Consider the following 22,187-nt stretch of genomic DNA (forward strand, 5'->3'; position numbering starts at 1 on the left):
GCAGGAAAGTAAAAAGAGAGAGACATACGGGAACATTTTTTTTTTTTTTAAGAAGAAAAATTTTATTTCAAACAGATTCAGTGGTATGTGTGCTACAGCAAAGGCTGGTTGTAGCAGTTTCCTTTCAAACCTGCACTGATGTATAAATTAGACATTATTTGGGAATGATTAATTTCTGGTAAAATGTAGATTCAATCCAACATTATGCCAATTTTTACATTTATTGTAGACCCTATTTTAGAGGTTAACTTTTCATCACTAAAAAATGAGAATAACCTTACAGCTACTCCTAAGGTAATGAGCTGTGAAGTTAATTCCTCACTATTGCTTTGAAAATATACCCCTAGGTTGTTAAGAGAAATTCCGACTTCATCCAAATCTGTTATTTAATTCTTCAGTCATCATCTACTGTTGGCTTGATTGTCACTCCCCTTCTTATTTGACCCCAACCAATTAAACGCCAGTGTTTCTCAACTCTTCAGCTAAGGGTAATTTTTTCTCCTACTTCTGTGCACACAGGAATAGTCAGAACGATTCTGCCCAAATCAGCCTTGACCGCACTAACTCTTCCTCCTGTCGACAGGGATCCTATGTTCACCATAAGCACTTCATTCTTAGACAGCTTTTTCCACTTTTGCTGCTTTCTTGTCTCCTTCAGTGCGTGCACCTAGAAGCCATCTAAGCAGGAAATAGGAAATTTCCAATTCTGTGAAGATCTCAGGTAAAGCTCCAACTGCACCAAGTACCTGCCCCACCATTCTGTCAGCCCGGCACAAAGTGGGGTCAGTTTCTGTTCCCACTCCAATAAGACCTCCTGGAGCAGCATACTGAAGATCATTATGCTCTGCGAAAAGCGATACAATTTTGGAAAAGATGGGTTTACACATGAGCTTTCCTTCACTATCTTTGGAAACAGTACCAGGTCTGACTTCTATCTCCTGGCCCAACTTTAATACTCCTTTTAGAATACCACCACCAGCTACATCCCCCTTAAGGTCATCAACTTCAAAGCCAGGTTTGTTGACATCAAAGGATCTAACAACAATAAGTCGGGGTTCTGAAGTAAAGTCTCTTGGGGGTACTGGAATTTTCTTTACTAGGTACTCACAGACAACTTCAATATTGTATTTTAGCTGAGCAGAAATTGGAATAATAGGAGCTCCTTCTGCTACTGTACCTTGTACAAATGCAAGGATCTCTTCATACTGTTCTTTAGCCTGGCTTTCTTTTACCAAATCAATTTTATTTTGTAGAATCAAAATATGCTTCAGTTTCATGATTTCTATAGCAGCCAGGTGTTCGAAAGTCTGAGGCTGAGGACAAGACTTGTTACCAGCTATCAACAGAAGAGCTGCATCCATCACTGCGGCACCGTTCAGCAGAATAGCCATCAAAATATCGTGGCCAGGACAGTCAACAAAGGAAACATGTCTGACTAATTTGAAGTTCCCTTTGGTCCCTGGAATATCTGTAGGAAACTCATCAGGTGTACTACTTCCAAAGGATCTATAACATTCTGGCCGAGGACAACTTGGGTCGTCAAATTTATAAATCTTAGCATTAGCATAGCCAAGTTTGATTGTAATGTTTCTTTCTAGTTCATTTTTGAACCTGACAGTGTGAACTCCAGAAATAGCTTTTACAACCGTAGATTGCCCATGAGCTACATGACCAATTGTACCTATATTAATTGTGGCCTGTCTGCTGATAACTTCATGTGAAAGTGGCGTCAACTTGGTAACATCCACAGTGTTGAGATCTTGCCGAGAAAGGTGCGGCTGCCCTACAGTCACAACAGCCTCGCCCCCCCCCCCCGCCATCTTGCCCGGAGAGGAAGAAAGGCGTCGGGGTGGCTGCCTGACCATTCGCAAGCCCCCTTGTGCAGGGCGGGGCAGCGGAAGTGGGAGGGCCAACTAGGGCCCAGGCCTGGTGGAGGAGGATGGCCGGTGCAGCGAAGGCCTCACTGCTTGGACTTTTCTCCCCATGGATTTGTACAGTGCCTGCCAGCAGGCTGACCACGTGGCAGGCTGACTGCGTGGCAGGCTTCCGCTTTTCGAGGACGGCGGACAGATCCCCCTGCTGGCGGGCCCCGCCTCCCTGGGCCAGGAACATTTTTTTTTAATAGGAAAAATGGAAAACAATCACAATGGATAAATTATGGTATCTTTGGATGGGGGAGGCTATGAAATGCAGAGATTTGGAAATGGCAACTACTTGTGGAGCTAAGAGCTGGGGCCCCATCAGGATAGATTTAGCTCAACAGATGTTGACCCACTCTGGGCCAGGCCCTCTGCTAGGTGCTGGGGATACATAAGTGATATCCCTCAAGGGGTTCAAAGTCTAGATATCAGAGACGGAGGGGGCCTAACACATCATCTAGCTCAACCTACCCATTTCACAGATGTGGAAAATGAGGCCCAGAAAAGTTAACCAACTTGCCAAGGGCACACAGTTGGTTCATGGAGGAACCAGGAATTGAGCCAGGTCTCTGATGCTCAGAGAATCAGGAGATCTTGGAGCCACGCATTCTTAAGTTGAATCCTGGCTCTGTAACTCACTAGCTGTGACCTTGGCCAAGTTATTTAATGTCTCTCTCCTCAGAAGGATAATAATACCTATTCATGGCTTGATATGAGGATTAAATGAAATGATATACATAAAGCCCTTGACTCAGTGACTGAAAAGAAATAATTATTATTGATACAAAGTAAGGCCTTAGTGAAGCGACAAAATGCTACAGTCTATGTTATTCTCCAAATAGTTAATGCCATACTTCTTAGAGCCAGGATGGTCAAGGCTCTGTACCAAGCTGAAGGCTTGTCCCAGGAGTTAGCTGCTTTCTATTCCAGGCCCCACCCCAAGCAGCCACATATAAGAGAATCCTCACCACCCCCCGACTCTGCTGCCTGTCTGCTCTCTGAGGGCCATGCTGAGACATGACAGGGTAGCACAGCTCTGTAATCTGTGTGGCTCCGCCTCCACTACCCTGAGCCTCAGCTACCTATAAAATGAGAATAATAGCAGAACTTATCACATGGGGTTGTTGTGAGGATTAAATGAACTAATGCCTAGCATATAGTAAGCTCTCAACATATGAGATACAAGACACCTGTCCCAGGGCATCAGGCTTGGGAGATACAAAAAAGAATCAGCTGCATTCCCCACCCTCTAAGTGCTTCAGTCCAGGGGGGATACAGTCAGAGGCCACTCCCTTCCCATTTCTCCCCACGCTGTCACATTTCAGGCCTGGATTAGGGCCCAGCGGGCCAAGTGATTATGGCTGCTTTGCGGGAGGCTGGCTCTAAGAAGGACTGAGCCAAACCTCTTGTGTCTGAAACCACCCACATGCTCACCTCTGCTGCTGAGAACCCAGCTCTGCAGAATCGCTGTCTCCGGCTACTGGAGCCAAAGCATCATATGCTCTGAATAATAAAGCCATCCAGAAAGTTCCCCATGGTGAGCTGGGAACACACTCCGGTTCGTACCCTTGGGAACAGGCAGCCAGAAATATCACCAAAGGCCTGCCATCAAAGCCAAGCTCCTGTCCTCAGCAGGCTGGAGCCACAAGGCCCAGGGAGTTTCAATCCCCAGTCCCTTCCCTTTCCTGATGCCTTCTTCTCCCAATGAGACCATGTGTATTTTTCACCCAAGACCCTATTTTTACAGAGCATCATAAAACATTCTCAATAAGCTCAGTGACCATTTGTCCCAACTTTTCCAACCCTAGAGAGCAAAAGTCATTGAGGGTCAGAGAAAGACATAGTAAGACCAATATGAGGCCAATGGAACCAGTCAAATATATTTGGTTCACCTGTGGAAGCAGGCATGGCGTTCTTTCAAGTGGATGTCAAAGCTGTAAACTTGCAGCTGCTCACAGGCCGCAGGTGGGACAGCTGGTCAGATGGTGTATTTGTTGTGCATGGCGAGATCCTTGTGGGCAGGGGCTGAGCCTTGTTCCCCTCTCTGTCCAGCACTCAGCAGCAAACACAGTGCCTAGCACTGAGCAGTCAATCCAAAAACACCTGTCAAATGAATAAAGTTGCTTAGTTAGTCTGCCAATGGGTTTAAGATGCTTCTATTGCACATTCTCATATCAGCCTGAACTTTTCCTTCTCATTGCTTACCATACTTGTAATTAAATAATTGCACATGCAATTATTTGTTTAATACATGCCTCCTTGACAAGACTGTCAGCTCCCTGGAGGCAGACACTGCCCCCAGTTTTGTTCAACAATTGTATCCTCAGTGCTGAGAATGCGATCTGGCATATAGCTGGCACTCAATCAATGTTTGTTGAATAAATAAATGAGCAAAGATGGCAAAGACGGGGCTTCCCTGGTGGCGCAGTGGTTGAGAATCTGCCTGCCAATGCAGGGGACACGGGTTCGAGCCCTGGTCTGGGAAGATCCCACATGCCGTGAAGCAGCTGGGCCCGTGAGCCACAACTACTGAGCCTGCAAGTCTGGAGCCTGTGCTCCGCAACAAGAGAGGCCGCGATAGTGAGAGGCCCGCACACCGCGATGAAGAGTGGCCCCCGCTTGCCACAACTAGAGAAAACCCTTGCACAGAAATGAAGACCCAACACAGCCATAAATAAATAAATAAATAAAAATTAAAAAAAAAAAATGGCAAAGACGGCCAGTCAGTGAGTCAACCCACCCACTAATTTTTTGTTTGTTTTGTTTTGTTTTGATTTTACTGGAGTATAGTTGATTTACAATGTTGTGTTAGTTTCAGGTGTACAGCAAAGTGATTCAGTTATACATGTACATATAGTCATTCTTTTTTAGATTCTTTTCTCATATAGGCCACCACTAATTTTGAAGGCCTGTGCTGCCTGAGGTGCTGAGCTTCACTCCCAAGTCAAAGGAAGCTAGCTGGCCTAAGGTTTTTTACTTCAAGATGTTGACAGTGCTATGGGAAAGTGTGGGGATACGGGTTTGTTAATACCCAGGCTCAGCTGTTCATCCATTTACGAAAGAGCACAATGGAGTGGGAAGCAGGCTCATTTGCTGGTTAACGGGGGCCTTCCCTTTGCCTCTAGTTGGTGATTTGGGACATTTGGCCTGGGGATGGATGGACCGGATTTCAGCCTGGAGTTAGTAATGGAATCTACTTTGTAGAGTTGTTATAGGAGAAAATGAGTATATAGGTGTGTAAATATTTACCACAGGACCTGACAGTGGCACTACTGCTCAGTAATGGTATCTAGAGTTGTTGTTGTTACCAATACTCTGCCTTCTAAGGCTGCCCTTGGATGAAGGATGCCATCACCTGGATGAAGATCTTCAGGATGGAAGTCTGGTGCTGTGCTTCTCCAAGGCATCTTCCAGGGACAGCCTGGACAGACTGCAGGGAAGGAGTGAATCAGCTATGTGACAGAGACACTACTTCTTACAGAGACACAACTCAAACTGACTTGGGCAAAAGTTGGCCCACACTTCCCTTAAGTCCAGAGTGTAGAATTGCCTTGTGCACAGCTGGATCCAGGAGCTCAAGCAATATCATCGGGATGTTTCTTCCTTGCCTCTGTCTGCTGCTATCCACACTGCAGTCTTCTGTGTCTCAGAAAGGCTGCCCGAGGTGGCTTACATCCTGTCCTCTCAGCTACCACAGAAAAGAGAAAGTCTCCCTTTCCCGAAGTTCAGACCAGACCTCCAGAATTGAGTCTCATTGGCTGTAACTGAGTCACATGACCACTCCTGAACCAATCATTGTGGCCAGAGGATGCAAGCCTCTGATTGGCAGAGCTGAGTCACATGCCCACCTCTAGGCTATGGGCCGGAGTCAGCTGCACAGATGCGGAGGGAATGAACCCAAGCAACTTAACAATTACTGTCCCCAGAGAGGGGAGAATGTTGCTGGGTCAGCAAAACAAATATCCCCTGCAGATTACAAACCTCTCTGCAGGTCAAGTGGCAAGGGCAATGTCACAGTGAGACCGAACAAACATCAGTTCCATCAGACAAATAAAGTGATAGGATCTGGAGGGATTCCCAGAGGACAATGGGGCATTTACTTAGCAATCTGCCAAAAGACCTGTTCTATAGGGCCAAGATTAGGGTGAGGCAAATGAGGCACCTGCCTCAGGCACCAAGTTAAGGGAAACACAAAAAAAGTTAGTAACCTACATAAATAATACTTGAATACAATATTTTATTATTTTAAAAAATAAATCTATTTATTTATTTATTTTTGGCTGCATTGGGTCTTCACTGCTGCACACAGGTTTCCTCTAGTTGCGGCGAGTGGGGGCTACTCTTCGTTGCGGTGCGCAGGCTTCTCATCGCGGTGGGTGGCTTCTCTTGTTGCAGAGCACGGGCTCTAGGCGCGTGGGCTTCAGTAGTTGTGGTTCGCGGGCTCTAGAGTGCAGGCTCAGTAGCTGTGGCGCACAGGATTAGTTGCTCCGCAGCATGTGGGATCTTCCCAGACCAGTGCTCAAACCCGTTTCCCCTGCATTGGCAGGCAGATTCTTAACCAGGGAAGTTCAAATATAATATTTTAAAAATCAAAATTAATGCCAAAAATCCATGATGAACAAAATACCAAAACTTTAAATGAAAGCAGGGTAAGTAATAGTGCTGTAGAGAGCCATATTGAAGCTTGGGGCAAAAGGAAAAATCAGTACTGATTTTACTTTTATGTAAAATTTTGGTATTTTGTTCATCATGCATTTTTTGGCATTAATTTTGATTTTTAATATATTGTATTAAAATATTATTTGTCTTGATTTCTGAATTTTAGGGCACCACCCTAAATTTTGTGCTGGAGGCAGGATGCCTCATTCCTCTTACCCTAGTCTAGGCCCTCCTGTCTTGTGTGGGATTTGCTGCAGGCAGAGAGGGAAAGCCACCCTGAGATAAAGGGATGTGTCCAAATTGGCATTCCCTAGTGGGAAGGGCCCTGGGCTGGAAGTGAAGCCCTGGTAGTAGACCTGGTTCTGCCATCAGTGTGCTGTCACTCTGCTACCCTGGGAAAATATTTTCCTCTCTAGTCCTCAGTTTTTCCACTTGCATATGAGGGGCAGGGCATGATTAATGGCTTTCAAGCAATAGAACCCAAAATCTTAGTTTAGAAAAAAAAAATGGAAATAGAGCTGTTAAAAGGGGCATGTGCTGAGGTAGACCTATCTGCACCTCTGTACCTCCACCAACTCAACAGCCCCTCCAAGTGTTCTATGGAGTCCTAAGGAGTTCCAGGGGGCACAGCATGAAAACCTTTAAATTCCATGATCTCTAAGATCCCTAAGCAAACCCATTTTTCTGCCTGAGATGATGTACACATTTCAGTTCCTCCTGTCTATGCTTTATTTAGGTCAGTGTTTCTCATATGGCCAGGCGTCCCCTGTATCAAGGACACCGCAGATGCTTTATTTAAAACGCAGTTTCTATGGCCCCACCCTAGTTGCACTGAATCTGAATCTCCAGGGATGAGGCCCGGAACCAACATTTTGAACAAGCAACTTCCCTGCCAGTTGATGGACACCCACTGAAGTGTTTGGGTCTTTCCCTATTAAGTTATTTCCACAGAACCTCATAAAGTATTTTATCCTGGAGCTTTCATTTACAACCGTCCTTCTGAATGACCAGGGCAAGGAGAAAAAAACCACAGGAATAGTCAGATGAGCTCAAATAAATGAATCTAGGTTTGCCAAGTAGAAACAGATCACAGTGAGACCTCCAGGACCCTTCCCAGACAGAACATCCTGGCAGCTCCTTGTTCAGCAATCCCACAGTTTGTATCTGAAAGAAATCATCTGTGCATTTCTCTTTTCTTCTGGAGTAGCACTGGCAACCTCAGGAATTATTTATTGAATTATCAGGTTTCTTAATATATAACTGAGTTCCTGGGAGCTAAGAGTGAGCATGCCTGTAAGGCTGTCAAGGAAATTCATTTTACACTTCGGAAATACAGTAGATTTTTGTCATTTGCAATGGAAACAGCCATTCATTCATTCATTCATTCATTCATTCTTTTTTCACTCAACTAGCTTGGCAGATTCACTGGTGCATAAGATATTTCCTCTGCTTTTTTTTCCAGCTTTATTGAGATACAATTCTCACACAATACAATTCACCCATTTAAATTGTAAATTCAATTGTTTTTGATATATTAAGCATGTGCAACCTTCACCACAATCAATCATAGAATATTTTTATCACCTCAAAAAGAATTCTTGGACCCTTTAGCTATCACCTCCCAATCCTCCAACCCCTTAGCCCTAATCAACCACTACTCTACTTTCTATCTCTATGGATTTGCTTATTCTGGACATTTCATTTAAATGGAATCATATATTATGTGCTCTTTTGAGATGGGCTTCTTTTTTAAAAATATTAATTGATTAATTAATTTATTTATTTTGGCTGCGTCGGGTCTTAGTTGCAGCACGCAGGATCTTCGCTGAGGCATCCAGGATCTTTCGTTACAGAGTGCAGTCTCTTCGTTGTGGCGCTCGGGCTTCTCTCTAGTTGTGGTCGTGTGGGTTTTCTCTCTCTAGTTGTGGCGTGTGGACTCCAGGGCGCACGGGCTCAGTAGTTGTGGTGCGCGGGTTTAGTTGCCCCGCGGCATGTGGGATCTTAGTTCCCTGACCAGGTATCAAAGACGCATCCCTTGCATTGGAAGGCGGATTCTTTACCACTGGGCCACCAGGGAAGTCCCTGAGATGGGCTTCTTTCGCTTAGTGTAATGTGTTCGAGATTTATGCATATTGTAGATTGTATCAGTACTTCATTCCTTCTTAGGGCTGAATAATATTCCATTGTGTGGATATACCACATTTTGTTTATCCATTCATCGAGCTGATGTACATTTGGGCTGTTTTCGTTCCTTGACTATTCTGAATAATGCTGTTGTTAATATTTGTATACAAGTTTTTGTGTAGACATGTTTTCTTTCCTCTGCCTTTGAAGGGCTCCTAGTTCAGCAGATGTGGGTACTAAAACACGTACCTACATAATTACCTGTGCCAATAGGATGGTGCCAGAGAGGGACAAGGCAACATAGTGTAATGGTTAGAACCACATGCTTCTGCCATTACTGAGTGATCTTAGGGGCAAGTTTCTTCACCTTTCTGTGTATCAGTTTTCTCACGTGTAAAATGGGATCAACATTTTTCCGACTGCTGTGAGGGTTACACGAGATAATGCATGTTAGGGACTTAGCACCAAGCCTGGCACATAGTAAGTGCTTGATTAAATTTTGTCATTATCATTTTCATTCTGGAGATTACTGAGTAAGTTTATTGATGGACAATGCACTGTAGCACGAGTAAAGTCTTCATTCATTGAACAAATGTTTACTGAGTATTTATTATGAACTTGGCACTGTGAGAAATACAGTTGATCCAGACTTTGGATCCTACTGCCAGGAGTTCGTAATTTGTAATCTGAATGGCAAGACTCACTGGCATACGTCGCCTCCATATGTTGTGATTTGTTCTTTAATAAAGGTCTAAAAACTTGCTGTGGGAGCCCTGGAGAAGGAAAACTTTAAATAAATAAATAAATAGACCTTTTTATTCTGAAAATGTTGAAACATACTGGAAAGTAGGAAGAATTATAAAATGAATACCTACATATCACCACGTAGATTCAACAATTGTCAACATTTTACCATGTTTACTTCATCTTACTATATGTTAAATTTGTGGCTGAACTATTTTAAAGTATAGTGCAGATATTCTAACACTTCAGCCCTGAACACTTAAGCATGCATTTCCAAAAAATAAGGATTCTCCTCCATAACCACAATACACTTACCACATCTCACAAAATTAATAATTTCCTTGTATCATCTAATACGCAGTTCATAGTCAGATTTCCCCCACTGTCTAAAAACTTGGTCTTTACAGCTTTTTTAAAAAGAAAACAAGCCAAGGTACAATCAAGAATCACATCTTACATTTACTTGTTAGACTCTAGGATCTCTTTGAATCTAGAACCTCCTCCTCCACTGCATTTGCTTTTGTTGTGTTTTCACGATGTTGATTTTTAAGAAATCACATCAGTTGCCTTATAAACTGTCCCACATTCTGGACTTGCCCGATTGCTTCTCTGTGGGTTACATAACGTGTTCCTCTATCCCCTGAAATTCTTGTAAACTGAAGCCAGCTCTAAAGACCTGATTAGGTTCAGGCTCAATATTTTTGGCAGGAGCAAAAATAGATGGAGTTGTGTAGTCTACTGCATCCTACCGAGAGGTGTGTAATGCTGGTTGTTCCACCATAGGTGACACTAAGCATGGCCCCTGGGATACAGTGGTGACAGGCAGAGAGAGGAGGAAGGAAGTGGGAAGGAGGGAAATGTCTTCACAGGCAATGCTTTTGAATAGGGCTTGAAAGAGTGTGTAGGAGCCTACTGGGTGGAGAAGAGGGACAGGGAAGGGCTTTCCAGGTATGGAGACAGTGTTGGGAAAGAGTGCTGAGCTTCAGCAAGTAGGAGGTGGTAGCCAAATGAGGCTGAGAACTGTTATAATAATAAAGACAGGCACTTAAGGCCTATTAGAGTTTACCACGTTCTAGGAACCATGCTAAGTGATTCATTTAATTTCTCACACAGTCCTATGAAATGGGTGCTACCACCCCCATTTTAATGGTGTGGAAATCAAGGTTTAGGGATGTGTGGTAACTTGCCTAAAGATCATAAAGCCAGGAACAGGCAGACTCGGGGGATTTGAATCCAGGTGCCCCTACTTTTAAAACCACAAAGCTCTACATTAAGGTGACAGGGCAAAAGAGTTGGAGAGGCAGGTTGGGGTAGGTGGAAGCAGGCCTTCTCTGCCATTCTGAGGAGTCTGGATGTTATTCCTGGGGCAGTGGGGAGCCAGCGAAGGTTTCCTCGCAGGGGCAGGCATGGCTGTGCCTGAGAATCACCGGCTGCCCGGTGAAGGCGGAGTGGAGCTGCTGGGCTGAGCTAGTAGACGCAAGGCTGGGCGCCTCTTCAGGCGAGTTGGGCCCTGGGGAACAGAGATCTGAGGAAGGAATTCAAGTGCCTCCGACCGCGTGCGTTTCCTCACTCCCAAGTGCACTGCCCGGGGATGCGGCTGGGCTGGGTTCTCCCCAGGACACCCGAGAGCCTTCCTGCGCACGCAAACGCTGGGGTGCGGAGCAAGAGCAGGGTGGGCGCAGCACCCACGGACCCCTGCACATGGCGAACAGCTCCAGTTGCCACCGAGTCATCCCTAAGGCCCAGCATTGTTTTGGCCATAGCACGCTGGAACGTGAACTGCAAAGACCAGGTGAAAGGACCAGCTTTAATCCCCGAGGCCCAGAGAGGGAAAGTAACTGGCCCAAGATCACACAATCAGATAGTGGCAGAGGCAGGACCAGAATGCAAGTCGTCCTCTAGATTCTATCCTTTCAGGCTGGAGTTTATTTCGGAATCAAAAGAAGAATCAAGAAACAGTCACTGAGGAATGGCCGCGGGATGCCTAATGCTCCGGGGAATTTTTTATTTATATTTTCATTTTTTATTTATATTTTCCCACTTTGGGAATCCTCTCGGAGGGCTCTGGGCGCCCTCCCCAGCTGGCTGTTGTCGCACAGTCCCCAAAACAGCACAGCATCCCCGGCACTGCCTGTGCGTCCCTCGGTCCCTTGAGCACAACCGGTCAGCTGTCAGTGACGGCGGGGGTACAAAGCCTGGGCCTTGCTGCTCAACCTTCAACCTTCAGGCAGGGAGGGTGTGTGGATGGAATGTGGTAACTGCTCTGGGGCCAGGATACCTGTACCTCTGCCCTGGTACTCACTAGCTGTGAGACCTCCCCGCTCTGTGTTTGTTTCTTTACTATTATTTTAATTTTTATTTATTTATTTTCTGGCCATGCTGCCTATGGGATCTTAGTTTCCCACCAGGATCGAACCAGTGCCCCCTGCAGTGGGAGCGCAGAGTCTTAACCACTGGACTGCCAGGGAAGTCCCCATGGTTCTTCATTTTTAAACCAATGAAAATAGCAGTGCTTCACACAGTTGGGTGTGAGGATTAAATAACATAAGCAGTGTTCAAGGGCTTAGTAAGGCTTGCCACAAGATAAAGCCCGGTATTACTATTCACTTGGGAATCAGTAGGCTTGGGTGCCTGCCACTGACTAATCTATTTATTGGACAAACCTTCCAGATGCTGCATAAAATCTGCCTCTTCCACGAAGTATACTCGGATTAACTGTGCTCAGTGTAAAGCCTCCTTGATTCCCAGAATTTAAAGCACAGCTGGGGACTTCCCTGGTGATGCAGTGGTTAACACTCTGCTCTCCCAATGCAGGGGGCCCGAGTTTGATCCCTGGTCAGGGAACTAGATCCCACATGCATGCTGCAACTAAGAAGCCCACACGTCTCAACTAAGAGTGTGCATGCCACAACTAAGGAGCCAGCGAGCTGCAACTAAGACCCAGCGCAACCAAATAAATAAATAAATAAATATTTTAAAAAAATAAAGGGACTTTCCTGGTGGCACAGTGGTTAAGAATCCACCTGTCAATGCAGGGGACATGGGTTCGATCCCTGGTCCGGGAAGATCCCACATGCCGTGAAGCAACTAAGCCCGTGCCACAACTACTGAGCCTGTGCTCTAGAGCTCATTCGCCACAACTACTGAAGCCCGCCCACCTAGAGCCCATGCTCCGCAACAAGAGAAGCCACCGCAATGAGAAGCCCGCATACCGCAACTAGAGAAAGCCCACTCACAGCAAGGAAGACCCAATGCAGCCAAAAATAAAAAAAAAAAAAAAGAAAAGAACTTAAAATAAATAATTAATTAAAAAATAAAGCACAGCTGGCATTCTCTAAACTAAATGTAATGGCAGTGGGAAAGAGCAGCCTGTGTATCCCCCCTCCTCTCACAGCACTAAGCCAGACTCAGAAGGCCTGGGGGTTGTAGTCTTACCCCGGACTAGCTGCTGACTAATCAATTTGGGGTAAATGATTTCATCTTTGTGACTCATTTCCTTCAGTAAAATAAGGGTGACAGTATCTGTTTTGCATGATGAAAAAAGTCAGATTCCTGACTACACTTTGAGAATGGGAAGAAACAAAGAGGCAAAATGTTTTTTCAAAGCATATTTCATAAACCAGAAAAATGCTAATAAACAGTGTTTTTCTTTTCTGAATTTTACCTTATTTAAAAGTTTTACAAGAAGATGCATTAATACATTCTCATGGTGAAAGAGTCATAGTATTAGTCAAAAAAGGGCAATCAGTTATATATGAAATGTGACCTCAACTTTGTTTAAAAAAGCGTAAATATACTGAAAAAATAAACAAGGAAATCCACCAACATGTTAACAATGGTGGTAGGATTACTGGTGATTATTATCTTCATTTCATTTTTCTACATTTTCCATTTTTTCCTGATGAGGATATATTATTTTTATAAACAGAAGAAAAGTACAATTATTTTTAAAGCAAAATAATGTATTTGCAAATATTCAAGGCTAAGCAAAAGCAAGTTGGATGTCGTCTACGTGTGAGTCACTAGAAACCTTTAAGATTAAAATTCTGCCTTTTGGAAGTACCTGTCCTCCAACTATGAGTCAGTCCATGTTTTTTTTTTTTTCTCATTTAAAGCCTCATGCAGAGCTCCCCACTCCTTCGGTTTCCAGAACTTCACCAGCCTCCTTGACTGAGGGTCCTCCTTTCGAACTCGGGCCTGGCTGTGCTCTGTGGAGCTGAAGACCCTTGAAATCCCTGCAGTTACCAGCTTACTTCATTAGACGAGAAGGCCTGTTATTCACCAGTTAAAAAAAAAAAAGCCGTGGCATTCGTGCCCCTGCTCTGGGTTATTGTGCCTCTTTTTACAGTCCATGAGGATCTTCTTAAAGTCCACCACAGCCTTACTGAACCTAGAAGCTCAAAAACTTACAATGGCTCCTCGTTTCCTTTAGGGTGGGTATTGGCCAACTTCCTTAGTCTGGCATTTAAGGACTTGTAAGATGGGAACCACCTTTCCTTACAACTCCCATTAAGTCAAGCAGATGGTCTGCTAGCCAGCCGCACAGCCAGGCCAGCAAGGGACAATAATGAGCGAAGAGTATAGGAATGCAATGGGGGGGACTTCCCTGGCGGCGTGGCGCAGTGGTTAAGAATCCGCCTGCCAAGGGCATGGGTTTGATCCCTGGCCTGGGAAGATCCCACATGCCGCGGAGCAACTAAGCCCGTGTGCCACAACTACTGAGCCTGCGCTCTAGAGCCCACGAGCCACAACTACTGAGCCCATGTGCCACAACTACTGAGCCTGCGCTCTAGAGCCCGTGAGCCACAACTACTGAAGCCTGCATGCCTAGAGCCTATGCTCTGCAACAAGACAAGCCACCGCAATGAGAAGCCCGCACACCGCAATGAAGAGTAGCCCCCCCTCACCACAACTAGAGAAAGCCCGCACGCAGCAACGAAGACCCAATGAAGCCAAAAATAAATAAAAATTTTAAAAATAATAAATACGTATATATTTTTAAAAAAAACAATGCCACGGGGAAAGGTGTGGACTATGGCAAACAGGAGCAAAAGCATAGACCTTCTAAAGGGACTGTCACTTTTTTTTTAAGTAATTTCTTTCATTTATTTATTTTTGGCTGCGTTGGGTCTTCGTTGCTGTGTGCGGGCTTTCTCTAATTGCGGACAGCGGGGGCTACTTTTCGTTGCAGTGCACGGGCTTCTCATTGCGGTGGCTTCTCTTGTTGCGCAGCACGGGCTCTAGAGCACAGGCTCAGCAGTTGTGGCACACGGGCTCAGTAGATGTGGCTCACGGGCTCTAGAGCGCAGGCTCAGTAGTTGTGGCGCACGGGCTTAGGTGCTCCGCGGCATGTGGGATCTTCCCCGACCAAGGATCAAACCCGGGTCCCCTGCATTGGCAGGCGAATTCTTAACCACTGCGCCACCAGGGAAGACCCGGGACTGTCACTTCTTGATGTCAATCAATTGCTGCCTGTTGGGATCTTTCAATTTTTCAAGAGAATTGAGAAATCTGGATCTATATGTGAAATCTTATTTTTAAATATTAGCAGCTAATTCACAAAACACATTTGGCCAGTCTGCTGATCACAATGTGTGACATGTCAAAGGAACACAATGAACTTTTCTCCCTCCGTACCTTTGCTTTTGCGTTCCCACTGCCAAGAACACCCTCGCACTCATGTGGGTCTCATGAACTCCACCTATTCTGTTAGGCTTAGCCGAAACACCACCTCTTTTGTGAGCATTCCCAGATGACCTCAGCTAGAAGTGACACCTCCCTCCCTGGGGCTGCAACATTTAGTCCCCATCTCATGCCATGGTTATTTTGATGAGTCCTATCTCTCTTGGTAGATAATGAGCTCCTAAAATACAGCTGACCCTCGAGCAACACAGGATTTAGGGGCACTGACCATCCCTATAACGGAAAATCCGCATATAACTTTAAACCTGCCCTCTTTATCTGCAGTTCTGCATCCTCAGATTCTACCTACTGTGGCTCATATAGCACTACAGTAGTATTTATTGAAAAAAAATTCAGGTATAAGTGGACCCACGCAGTTCAAACCTGTGTTGTTCAAGCGTCAACTATATTCAGCAAATATTTATGGAGCACCTGCTTTGTTATAGGCACCAGGCTAGGCACTGGGGATACAGCCCAGAGCAAGATGGATAGTCTCTGCCTTGATGGAATATAGAGTCTAGTACAGGGGACTGGATTTTTAAATTAACCATTCTCAAGACACCTAATTCCGATGTGTGATGAGTTTTATGGAGTGAAGAGAGCTTCTAAAAGGAACTTAATCCAGACATGAGGATTAAGCTGGTCACGAGGCTGCGCAGGGAAGCATTAGCACTAAGGCTGCACAGTTTGTATACCGCACAAAGGTAACGGGTGGAGAGGGCAGGCGAGAGCGGAGATCCAGTCCTGCCCAAACTGTGCCTTTTTTTCTTTTTTGGCTGCACCACACAGCTCACAGGATCTCAGTTCCCCTATCAGGGACTGAACCCAGGCCATGGTAGTGAAAGCCGGGAATCCTAACCACTAGGCCACCAGGGAATTCCCAAAGCTGTGCCTTTTTCTAATTTGCAAAAAAACATTTTGTAGTCTAACGGGGGCAGTATTTAGTTCCTCCTCCCCTCCGACCACCTCCTCCCCAAAAAGCTGCTCTAAATAAACACAGACTCTATTAAAAACAGTGGTCTCTCTCTCTCTTTATATATATATAAGTATATATATCCTCAAGAGATGTCCCCTGTACTCCCTTTCTACCAGAACACACCCTCTAAATCCTTACTTTAAAGGCTTTGGGGATCAAGGAAGGCATCGCTGAGTTAATGAATACGAGCTGAGACTGAAGGTAAGAAGGGGCCAGGCAGCTAAAGCACGAGGAGCACCACGCACGAGGCCTCTGAGGAGAGAAAGTGCCATAGCTGAAGGATCTATTGGTAATAAGCAGCCAGCGTGGCTGAAGCGTGGATAGACAGGGAGTGCGGCAAGGGTGGGCTGGGTAGTGACCACGCCACACATGGCCTGTAAGGCCACATGAAGGGGTTCGATCCTCATCCTGCAATGTCTCGTATTTCCCCCTCCCTGACCATGCTGCTTATGGGTGTCACTGCCCATGGGCAATCCCCTAGACAGCATGATAACACAAACTACCTTTCCAGAGCTCCCACCATGAGCCACGCACTGTGGTGAGGCCACACGTCTGGTTCACTCTTCCTTCCCTATCCTCCTAAGGAAGTAAGTGTTCTTTGATTCCAATTGAGCAGATGAGAAAATCGAGGCACAGTGAGGATGAGCAGCCTGCCCAAGGTTACCCGGCTATTGAAAGGTGGGCTGGGATTCCAGGTCTCTGATTCTGAGCCCTTCCTCTTGACTGCCTTGTAACAAAGACCCTTGCAAATAAACAGAAGGCACAAGGAGTTCAGAGCCTGGCTACTCAAAGAGGGGTCTGGGAGCTTGTAGCATTGGCATCACCTGGAAGCTTGTCAGAAATGTAGGAGCTTCAGTTCCATCACCGTCCTACTGAATCACAATTCTCCTCTTACAAAAATCATGTACATATTCCAGACCGTGAAGCACTGGAGAATAATCCAAGCAAACTGGCATATTGTCTTTGCAACCCTTATACAACAGTCTAGTGTCTCAAAGGCCAAGTTTCCAGTGACTTGAAAACAACTTCTTATAACCAAATCTGCCAGAATTGCCAACTGTGCCATCCATCCACTTACCCTAGTTCTGTTTTCCATTCCAACTCCAAGGGAAAGATCCTGAGAGGCTACCATCACCTCCAGAGTCGGGCTGCTGTACACTCTACTTCTGCTCAATTCCTTAGTAGAGATCTGCCCTTATATAGAAAGAAATCTGAAGTTGTTGTACCCTTCTCTGGTTAATCACTGTTCCAAAAAATCTTCTATTTGGCGTCCACCCTGATCTCCAGGTCATTTCCTGGGACCCACTTTTCACAAGCCAATTCCTTTCCTTAGCCTGCATTCCAAAGGAAGCAAAATGGTTTGGTGGAAGATTGGTAGGTGAGGGAAAGCTGGATTCTCCTTCTGCATTAAGGCCACATGTTGCGTGACTGGGAAACTCCCACCTCCATTTCCTCATTTCCATCTGAGAAATGAGTAGGATGGACTACATTAGGAATCACTAAATCAGGGGCTTCGCAGGTAACAGAAAGGAAGTTCAATGGCCTAGGTGAAATAGGAAGGAGTAGTGGGGACTGTGGTGAATTAGAGGACGCAATGCCTTGACGAAAGAAGGCAGCCCCACTCAGCAGGACGCTACTGTTGTCATGGGAAATACTGGCCCAGTGTTGGTACATACTCTAATTTTTCAAGACTTGGGAATCAGATTTCCCCCCTATGAAATATCCTATGGTGTTTAAACACTGGCATCTGGCTAAAACTTAAACAAACAACGCTGTGTGGGCCAAATAAAGATCAGGTGCAGGCCAAACCTGCCCGTGGGCCGCCAGTCTGCGATGCCTGGCCTGGATGCCACCTAATATTACGCTTAGATTCCATCCTATGTGCAGCTCTTCAAAATGCTGCTGTAAGGGAGGCGGCATCAGCGCCTTCCGGGGCCCGTCGCTCCTCCCCATCGCGGTCCTGGGCCCTGTCTGTGCCTCTTCGCAGGCCTCTCGGGGAGAGGGCCATGCGCCGGGACTCAGCCTTGTTCGTGGTGGCGGTCACGGGCCGCACAGGGTCGCTTTCTTCACAACCTCCCTACCTGCTCGCCAGCTCTCCGGGCAGCGTCCGCGTTGATGACTCAGCCTCGGCAGCCTGAGCCACGAGGGAGGGGAGGGGAAGGAGGCGGGGGAGGGGAAGGGGCGGGCGTGGCCGGGCCAAAGGAGGAGGGAGGGGAGCGAGGAGGAAGGAGGATAGAGGGGAAAGGGAGGGAGGCGGAGCAAGGGAGGGGGAGGGGAGGCCGAAAGCCCAGCCCCCGCGTCCTCCCGCTCGCCGCCTGACGACTTAGGGCTGGGTGGGTGCTGGCGGGCCTGAGAAGAGCGGAGTGGGGGGGGGGGGGGAAGGCACCGAAGGAAAGGTCTTGAGCTTCCGGCACTCATCCCCCATCCCGGAGTGTCCTTGTTGGCACGCGGTTCCTAGCCACACCCGCGGACCCACCCCTGCCGCGGTTGGATTAGTGCTGGGAAAGGCACCTTTAGACACGGACCCTTAGTGATCACCTCCCTCCCTGTGGAGGCCTTGGAGCACTGGGCAGTTAGAAGGGGACGGAGATGAGGGAGCCGGGGCCCTGCTAACCCGGGTCTTGCAAGGCAGAGAGAAAATCCACATCGCCTACCCGCAAGTGGAAACTTAAAGGAAGAAATGATCTACTGGCACATTCTGCTGGGCTACACAATAGCTATAATGCAAGGTTGAATTTGGAAGGTGGCCCAAGGAAGTTTCCTTAGCAATTTTTAAAAATATAAATGAATTGATGAATGAACGAAATGTGCTACAGGAGCATATCTGTGTGCATAGAGAGGACAGGTTTTCTTTTTGTTGTAATGTCTTTGTGTGTGTGTGTTTGGGAGGATGTATAGGAGTCTGTATGTGTATCTTTTTTAAAAAATTAATGTATTTATTTATGGCTGCGTTGGGTCTTCGTTGCTGTGCGCAGGCTTTCTCTAGTTTCAGTGAGTGGGGCTACTCTTTGTTGCAGTGTACAGGCTTCTCATTGCGGTGGCTTCTCTTGTTGCAGAACACGGGCTCTAGGCGCACAGGTTTCAGTAGTTGTGGCTCATGGCCTCAGTAGTTGTGGCTGGTGGGTTCTAGAGCGCAGGCTCAGTAGTTGTGGCACATGGGCTTAGTTGCCCCAAGGCATGTGGGATCTTCCCGGACCAGGGCTTGAACTGGTGTCCCCTGCACTGGCAGGCGGATGCTCAACAACTGCACCACCAGGGAAGTCCTGTATGTGTATCTTGAATGATGTATGCATATGTATGCTTATAGGTATAAGCACAGTGATAGCTGTATATGAGTGTGTGCTCAGAACGTGTCTCTGTGTATATGTACGGATATTTTTATATGCCTAAATGTTAAACAAGTGTGTATATATATGAGATCTATGGGCTTTCCTGAGTTTGCATGTAAATATGTGTATGGACATGAATTTGTGGGTTTGTGAGTGTGACAGCATGTACTTGGGTATGTATTGCTATTGTGTGCCAGTGGTGTGTGTGTGTGTGTGTGTGTGTGTGTGTGTGTGTGTGTATGGGACTCCGTGTGCCTTGGTGAGATTGTGTTATGGTTGTGTATGTGTGTTCGTGAGTGTATGGGAATACATTTGTGAGTCTATGACCAGGGCTGGGGTGTGCCTTGAGGTTGCTTGTGTGCTTAGATGAGAACAGGTGTGTTTTTGCAAGTCTGAGTGGATATGACTGTAATGAGTCTGGTTATCTCTATAGCCAGCCTATTGATTCAGTCTATGATAAGGGCCAGGTGATTCTTAAGGGTTGGGCTGGTCAAGGTGCCTCTTGGAGGAGGAGGTCCTCAGAGGGTGGGGACTGTGGAAGTCGGAAAAGCCCCGGGTGTCCTGGCCCAGTGACCATCCAGAGCAGTGGGAGGCAGGGTGAGCAATGTAGGCTGAAGCAAGACACAGTGACCTTGAATGCCAGAACAGGTCGTCCTCCAGTTCGGCAGGGCCTCCTCTGCCTTCCTCCACCCTCTCAAGTCTGCTTCTCTTGTGGCCTCCTCGCTGTCTACCTTGTCAGTGCTCTTCTGCAGAGGCATGCCCTCGGTCATTAACAATAGCAACATTATATAAATAGACATTTCTCTAAAGAAGACATACAGATGGCCAAAAAGCACATGAAAAGGTGCTCAATGTCACTAATTATCAGAGAAATGCAACTCAAAACTACAATGAGGTTTCACCTCACCCTGGTCTGAATGGCCATCATCAAAAAGTCTACAAACAATAGGGCTTCCCTGGTGGTGCAATGGTTGAGAATCTGCCTGCCAATGCAGGGGACAAGGGTTCGATCCCTGGTCCAGGATAATCCCACATGCTGCAAAGCAACTAAGCCCCGTGCGCTACAACTACTGAGCCTGTGCTCTAGAGCCTGAGAGCCACAACTAATGAGCCTGCATGCTGCAACTACTGAAGCCCGTAAGCCTAGAGCCCGTGCTCTGCAACAAGAGAAGCCACCGCAGTAAGAAGCCCGCGCACCGCAACAGAGTAGCCCCCGCTCATGGCAACTAGAGAAACCCTGTGCGCAGCAACAAAGACCCAACACAGCCAAAAATAAATAACTAAAATAAATAAATTTATAAAATAAAAAAAGTCTACAAACAATAAATGCTGGAGAGGGTGTGGAGAAAAGGGAGCTCTCCTACACTGTTGGTGGGGATGTAAATTGGTACAACCACTATGGAGAACAGTATGGAGGTTCCTTAAAAAACTAAAAATAGGGGATTCCCTGGTGGCGCAGTGGTTAAGAACCTGCCTGCCAACGCAGGGGACACGGGTTCGAGCCCTGGTCTGGGAAGATCCCACATGCTGCGGAGCAGCTAAGCCCGTGCACCACAACTACTGAGCCTGCGCTCTAGAGCCCACGTGCCACAGCTACTGAGCCTGCGTGCCACAACTACTGAAGCCTGTGCGCCTAGAGCCCACGCTTCGCAACAAGAGAAGCCACCACAATGAGAAGCCCGCTCACCGCAACAAAGAGTAGCCCCCGCTCGCTGCAACTGTAGAAAAGCCCACACGCAGCTACGAAGACCCAACACAGCCAAAAATAAATAAATAAATAAATTTATTTTTAAAAAAAACCAAAAAACTAAAAATAGAATTACCATATGACCCAACAGTCCCACTCCTGGGCATATATCTGTAGAAAACCATAATTCAAAAAGATATATGCACCCCAACGTTCATTGCAGTACTATTTACAATAGCCAAGACATGGAAGCCATGTAAATGTCACTGACAGAGAAATGGGTAAAGAAGATATGGTACATATATACAATAGAATATTACTCAGCCATAAAAAAGAATGAAATAATGCCAATGGCAGCAACATGTTTGGACCTAGAGATTATCATCCTAAGTGAAGTAAGTCAGACAGAGAAAGCCAAATACCATATGATATCACTCATATGTGGAATCTAATTTTTAAAAAATGATACAAATGAACTTATTTACAAAACAGAAACAGACTTACAGATATTGAAATAAACTTATGGTTACCAAAGGGGAAACGTGGGGCAGGGGGCTAAATCAGGAGCTTGGGATTAACACACACACACTACTATGTATAAGATAGATAACCAACAAGGACCTACTGTATAGCACAGGGAACTCAATATTCTGTGATAACCTACATGAGAAAAAATCTGAAAAAGAATGAATATATGAATATATATAACTGAATCACTTTGCTGTACACCTGAAACTAACACAACATTGTAAATCAACTATACTCCAATTAAAAAAAAAAAAAAGCAACATTATGGAACACTTACTGTGTGCCTGTCCCCCAAAAGCTGTGAACAGGCATTGGCTCAGCTTAGTTTCCCCAGTGTTACAGAGGGGGCCACTGAGGAGGTGAAGTGCCTGTTCCCGGTTACACAGCTAGTAAGGGTGCCTCCAACTCCAGGGGCTGCATGCCCTCTCAACTGCTGGACCAGGCAGGGTCTCACAACCTCGGCACTACTGACACTTGGGGCCAGAGAGTTGATAGTTCAGTGCCGTGGGGCTTCCCCGTGCACTGTGGGATGTTCAGCG

General features: G+C 46.2%; 1 pseudogene across 1 annotated transcript; it reads right to left on the reverse strand.

Moving 5' to 3' along the window:
• Positions 1-35: 35 nt before the first annotated feature.
• Positions 36-18,287, reverse strand: LOC309656938 (eukaryotic translation initiation factor 2 subunit 3 pseudogene; annotated as a pseudogene). Its single transcript, XR_014268306.1, has 3 exons — positions 18,186-18,287; positions 17,183-17,298; positions 36-4,022 (listed from the first exon to the last, which is right to left on the reverse strand). The product of XR_014268306.1 is annotated as a eukaryotic translation initiation factor 2 subunit 3 pseudogene (transcript).
• Positions 18,288-22,187: the final 3,900 nt, after the last annotated feature.

The sequence above is a fragment of the Balaenoptera physalus genome, assembly GCF_965194825.1.
Source record: "Balaenoptera physalus genome assembly, chromosome: 3".
NCBI lineage: Eukaryota > Metazoa > Chordata > Mammalia > Artiodactyla > Balaenopteridae > Balaenoptera > Balaenoptera physalus.